The sequence below is a fragment of the Notothenia coriiceps genome, unplaced genomic scaffold, assembly GCF_000735185.1.
Source record: "Notothenia coriiceps isolate Sejong01 unplaced genomic scaffold, NC01 NC01_scaffold00038533, whole genome shotgun sequence".
In the NCBI taxonomy this organism is placed as follows: Eukaryota; Metazoa; Chordata; class Actinopteri; order Perciformes; family Nototheniidae; genus Notothenia; species Notothenia coriiceps.
In genome coordinates this window covers 1-6,017 of record NW_011371234.1, presented here as the reverse complement: position 1 = coordinate 6,017, position 6,017 = coordinate 1, and the positions used below count along the sequence as shown (strand labels likewise).

The 6,017-nt window shown below is 41.5% G+C and overlaps 1 protein-coding gene across 1 annotated transcript in view; it reads left to right on the top strand.

Moving 5' to 3' along the window:
- Positions 1-1,054, top strand: part of LOC104968261 (kinesin-like protein KIF26B) — a 25,361-nt gene extending 24,307 nt beyond the window's left edge. The window contains exon 15 of the mRNA XM_010797842.1: positions 869-1,054. The gene's annotated coding sequence lies outside the window, so the exon portion shown is untranslated. The remainder of the gene's footprint in view (positions 1-868) is intronic.
- Positions 1,055-6,017: the final 4,963 nt, after the last annotated feature.

Here is a 6,017-nt window from a genome sequence, read left to right as displayed (position 1 = left end):
CGCAGGCGTAGGGAGGCGACCCTCTCGTCCACTGGGGTAAACTCCAACAACGAAGCACCCAACCGGGGACTTGTGAGTATCCCCACACCCGCCCGGCGCCTCACACCTTGAGCAACTCCGGAGAAGAATAGATTCCAACCCCTATCCAGAAGTAAGGTTCCAGAGCCGACGCTGTGCGTAGAGGTGAGCCCAACCAGATCCAACTGGTAACGCTCCACCTCCTGCACAAGCTCCGACTCCTTCCCCCCCAGAGAGGTGATGTTCCACGTCCCCAAAGCCAGCTTCTGCCGCCCGGGTCTGGTCCGTCGAGACCCTCTGCCTTCACTGCCACCCTTCTGGCAGCGCACCCGACCCCATCGCTGTTTCCCGTAGGTGGTTGTCCCGCGGGTCGGAGAAGCGGAGTTGTTGCCCACGTTGCCTTTTCGGGCTGTGCCCAGCCGGGCTCCGTGGCAAGCCCGGCCACCAGAGGCTCGCAGACGAGTCCTCCTTCTGGGCCTGGCTCCAGAAGGGGACCCCGGGCTTCCTCCGGGCCGGGTATCCTCACTTCGTGTGTCGTCTTTCATGAAGTCTTGTAAATTATGTCAACAAATTCCACTTAATTGTATTAGGTTAGTTGAAAGCAATAATATTAAGTTGAACCTATTTAAACTTAATGTTAATGCTTTCAACTAACCTAAGACAATTATGTTGACAATACATTTAATTAAAGTTTTTTCAGTGTAACACTAATTGTAATATTGTATATCACACCCTGTATCATTTTACCATAAACAATGCTGCAGTTACATTCTTTCTCCTTTAACCTTGTCATAATGTTGTCACGATACCACACCCCATGCAGTAATGATCTCACCTCATGTCCCTCCAGTGGACCTGTGGCAGACCTTCGAGGTGGACTCCCTGGAGCACCTGGAGGCCCTCGAGGTGGTGACGGCCCACCTCGAGGACAGACTCAACCACTGCAAGGCCAAAGTCATGATGGTCACCTGCTTCGATGCCGGCACCAGGAGACGACATAAGAGGCGACGACGAAAAACGCCTGAGCAGAGAGCCTTAAAGGGAATCAAGCCAGAAACTCAGAGAGGATTGCTAAAGGAGGGGGAAACATCTCTTTACCTCAAGACTCTATGTTTTATACAAATGACTTCATATGACTGAAATGTTTTAAATTCAAAATCTGCCACAAACATCAACTAAAAGCACACTTTGTTATTTCTACATTACCTTAATGTCCCTTAATAATATCTAACCTGCCTTCTCGGGGTGGTCAAAGGTCAGAGCCAGTGGCAGGAATGATTGCTGCTATAATGTAATTAATGCAACTACTCTTTCTGACTCCTTTTGGGATCTCAACAAAATGTTGGATCCTTACATTTGATTTCTCTTTTGATACCCGTCATTAATAACACTGCTGTCTTTGAAATACCCTTAAATCATGTGTTATTGCTATTGAATTGATATTTTTGTTTGCATTGTGCAGTATATTTAAAGGCAGACTATACCCACAAAATGACCAATTGTATATCAATTGTATATCAATATCTTATCTAGCTTGACAGAACACTTCATATCGAATAAATCCATAGAGATACTTTTGTGCAGGGTTGAACAATTAGCATTTTGGTAGCTTGTTTTGCAATTTGTCAATAGTCAGATTTCAATCCTTTTCAGCAATTCCTATTAGGTTTGCTTCTTATTCAGAGTATTTGAACATGCATCAGTCAAATATTGGAGATCTTTGTGTGGACTGAGAAAACATATCACTTCATTAGCTTTACTGTGATATCATTATTTGTAGTATCTTATATGATCAAAATGTGGTTGACCACTTGAAGAAGTCTCAGACTAATGGACTGATCATTCCACCTTAACATTTGTATTTCATATTTGTGATTAAGAGGAAATGTGGCCATTGTGTATACAGATTTTGGCACTGAATACGACTCTGAAATGTATGTTTGTATAAATAAGGTTAAGAGTCTTCTTTAGCAATGCAGTTCTTCTGCAAGCTGTGGAAAAAGTGACTGAGTCTGAAGTGATGAAAAAAGCTTTTGCCAACAGTAACACCATTGGGAAATTTTCAGTGTGTTCGAGGGTTGAATGGCTTTTGATCAATAAACTAGCTGGTAGAACACATTAGGAAATGATTGGAGGCTGAATAAAAAAATGTGGATTCTGCTAACAGACTAATGGAAGGGTAATTACATTAAAGAGATAACGTCACCGTGTCTGAAGAGCGCTGTGAAGTCATTGGGCCAACAAGAGAGGACGGACTGAAGCAAAGACCGGATAATGGGATCTCATAGATCGATGAATTTCACCGTAAGGGGAAGACACACACACACTGTTTTGTAAAACCTACTATTTAGCATGTTGTACGTCACCGTAAATAAATGAAAGCTTTCTGTTATGGTCCTGTGTTTATAGACAAACTCAATTTTTGGAGTATTAAACTATGTTTCCAGTTCCTGCTTGTGCTTCCATCCTATTTGTTGTTGTTGTTGTGATAATTCATTTATTGGACAGTGTAAGATCACAGACAGTGTTGGGAAATTCATCTTATTCTGGAGTGGGATCTATATAAGGGACTTAAAGCTGGTATCTCTGTATCTGGGGCATATATTTCAATTCTTCTTCTTTAATCTGTTTTTGCAGATTGAAATAGGGCAAAAAATGTCTCGCATATTGTGTTTATGTCTGTGTATTTGTGTTACTATAGTTTTAAGGCCAGGCAAAAGGGGCAAGCAATTGGATCCTTATAAAGAGGCCCTACCTGAATTTCCCCTTGGGGATAAAATAAAGGTTAATCTACTTCTTCTTATATGCTTTTTGGGGGTTTCCCCTTTCCTGTAATGTGTTAAATAGGTTTGTGTGCATGTAAATGGTCTGCAAAGTCGAAAATCCCAAATTTCTCTGGCGCACACTCCACACAAAATACAAATATGAACCTGAAAATTAGCACAATTTATCCTCTTGACATTTTCAATTTCCAGAGTAAAGTAAAAATGTTTAGAATACAGTTGAAATGTAACTCGGGTCAAGATATTGGTTACTACAGTTGAATACCAAAATATCGATAAACAACTAGCAGCGTTAGCGCTTATATTGAAGGTATTACTCTCTTAACATTTTGACCTTGCCATTGACATTTCAAATTTACATTAAATGTTGTATTCTTGGAGTAGCCTGCGACTTATGATTGTCATTGCTAAAACATTGCTATGGCCAGTGGCGGTTCTAGACCAATTTGACTGGGGGGGCCAGGTTGGGGTCGGTTATTTTCTGAGAGGGGCACAATAAATGCAGGACGAAAAAGACAGTATGAAGTAATTGCGCATAAGAAAACAATGCAAAACAGTTATTGGTACACATATTTATTTCAGATATAGTTACAGTTTTTACGCTCTAATGGGTCCGACTAGAATTACAAATAACGTTAGTTCCGCCTATTCCGTCAGCCATCCTGGCTATGGCCTTTGACTCTTGGATCTTATCCCTGACATTTCAACCTTATCTTGAAATGCAAAATGTAAAAAAATGTTCCCCTTTAATGTTATACCCCCATGACTGGCCCTATACTCTGCTGTGAAGTGTACAGAGAGAGAGAAAGTAAAACAAATCCTTCTGTTGTGATGCGATGCAACATTCTGGCAAAGGTAATGGGAGCAAGAAGAGTTGAGCCCTAAAGCAGCACAATTAAAGCCCATTACAGTAAAGAAAGAAAACACACACACACACACACACACACACACAAAGATGCTTTAGTCCCTGAGTTTGCCCTTCCTCTCTTTCTGCTCCACTTCCTCATTGTTTAGCATCATATACAGTTCTGCGTGTGTGTGTGTGTGTGTGTGTGTGTGTGTGTGTGTGTGTGTTTGTGTGTATGTATGTTCATGCAGATTTAGAAAAGAGGAAATGGGATTAAATGCTTCAAAAAACAAATGTACATTATTCTGTTGAAGACTGCAACATTAAAAGCCCATTTATTTGTACGTGTTCTGACGCCACTCTGCTTGATTCATTCTGCAAAACTGATGGAGGATGTAAACACCCCTGCAAAAGGCGGAAACATACAAAAATACAAAGTCAAACCGATGAAGCTTGAAAATCACAAACACACAATTTATATCAGCAGACCTAATAAACAAACTTTCCACATTTTTTTTTTCAAGAAATTCAACCTATTTCATAAAAAATAATCCGGTTTTTAACTTTTTTTTTCCTACAATTTCTATATATTAAATCATTTAGGCTAAAAGCCATATAAGCAAGCACCCCAAACGGTTATTATGCAACCACCTAAATCCGAAAAGCACTGATGTGGGGCCATGTCTGCACCAAGCTGCAATGATTTGTATAAAACATGTGATCACTTCACATCTCTATTCTCCTTATGCAAAAGTAACAATATAACAAAAATTATGCACATCTGCACTACTCCCATCGTAATCCAGTTCCTCATCATATGACCTCCTCATCTGCCGTTACATAACACATTCAGGAGCCAGTGCGACACATCTGCCAGGAGATGGCAGCCTCCACCACATGCTGAAATAAATAAAGAAACATGACATGTAGGTATAGATTGCAACCAGGGGGAAGCTGGAAAATCCCCGGATTGGGCAGTAAACAAGAAGCATGAGAGAGTCGGAGAGGGACAGATGACACAGTGGACCCAGCAGGCAGGGACACGACGCTGATCAAGGCGTTCATGTTCGGATACAAACTGTGAGACATCATCCAGCGGTGAGTGCATCCCTCCATCCTGCTGCTGCCTGCCCCTTGCTGTTTTCCATGTCATTATGGGATGTCAAGTTATATAAAATATGTTATACAGAGGTTTGGATAGTGTTGTCGTAGCAGAAGGAACTATAATAACGCATTTAAGATGGATGTCGCAGAAAATAACAGGAGCTATGAACTCGACTTAAACATGCTGTTTTTATTATAAGAATACCGTTAATGTTCATGTACAACATGAGTGACATTTAACATTAATATAGGCTACATTTAAAGCGGGTGGTTGCATAGTGCACGAAAGCTGCATGCGCGCCCTCGATGCACATGTTCACTTTGCCCACTTTGCAGACACGTGCACACGCACGCATTCTAACTCCGACACCCACTTGTGCGACAATTTGTGTAACTGTCTGACAGACAGGGAGAGAATTGAAGCCACACGGCAGTCAGCTGGAGAAACACTGTCAGCAACAACCAGCTCTCTGTTTCACAGCAGTTGTCATTTAGTGTTCACAGTTGACTGGCTTTGTCTCTGATGATGCGCAGTTACAGTAGAGACAGTAATGGTTGTAATAAAATAGCATATTCATGGTAGGAAAAATATGTACATTTAATTACCATATAATTGTTTTGTTTTTCTACCTTTTACCTTATGGTGAATCACTGTCTGTTTCTTCTTTTTTTTTTTTTTTACAGTTTAAAGGCCCTGTGAAGTGTGCACCTGTGCATGATCTGTTATGCTAATACGTATAGTAATGACCAAAATTGTCCATTGGAACCCATATCAAAAGATGTTGGAATAGCAACGAATTTGACGAGTTTTGAATTTACCGGGGAAATCTGCAGTCGACCTTCGCCTTCGTGGGCGTGGCTTGCGATCTACTGCGTGACGTCACGAGATGGACGCCGCCGCACTGTTTACATTCACCACCGTTCATTTTTTCTCTTTTTCAAAGTCGAATTTCTCAACGTTTTTGAGCTAGTATTTTCCTGGAAAGTGTGTCGGAGTCGACTGGAAGTGATTGCCAATCGAGAAAACCTGACAATGGAGGCGACAGTGAAGAAAGAGGGAGGAAAAACACAGGTGAAACGATGCATTGCCGCTGGCTGTAGTAATGTCAAGTCTGCCGAAGTGGCGATGTTTCTGTTCCCAAAAGATGAAGATGAAGGTGAGCCTGGCTGGTGTCATTGTTTCGTAGATTCGTTCATTGATCATGATAAATAAAGGCCACTGGTCGATTCGAGAGAGAGAGAAAGAGAGACTGAGAGAGTTACAG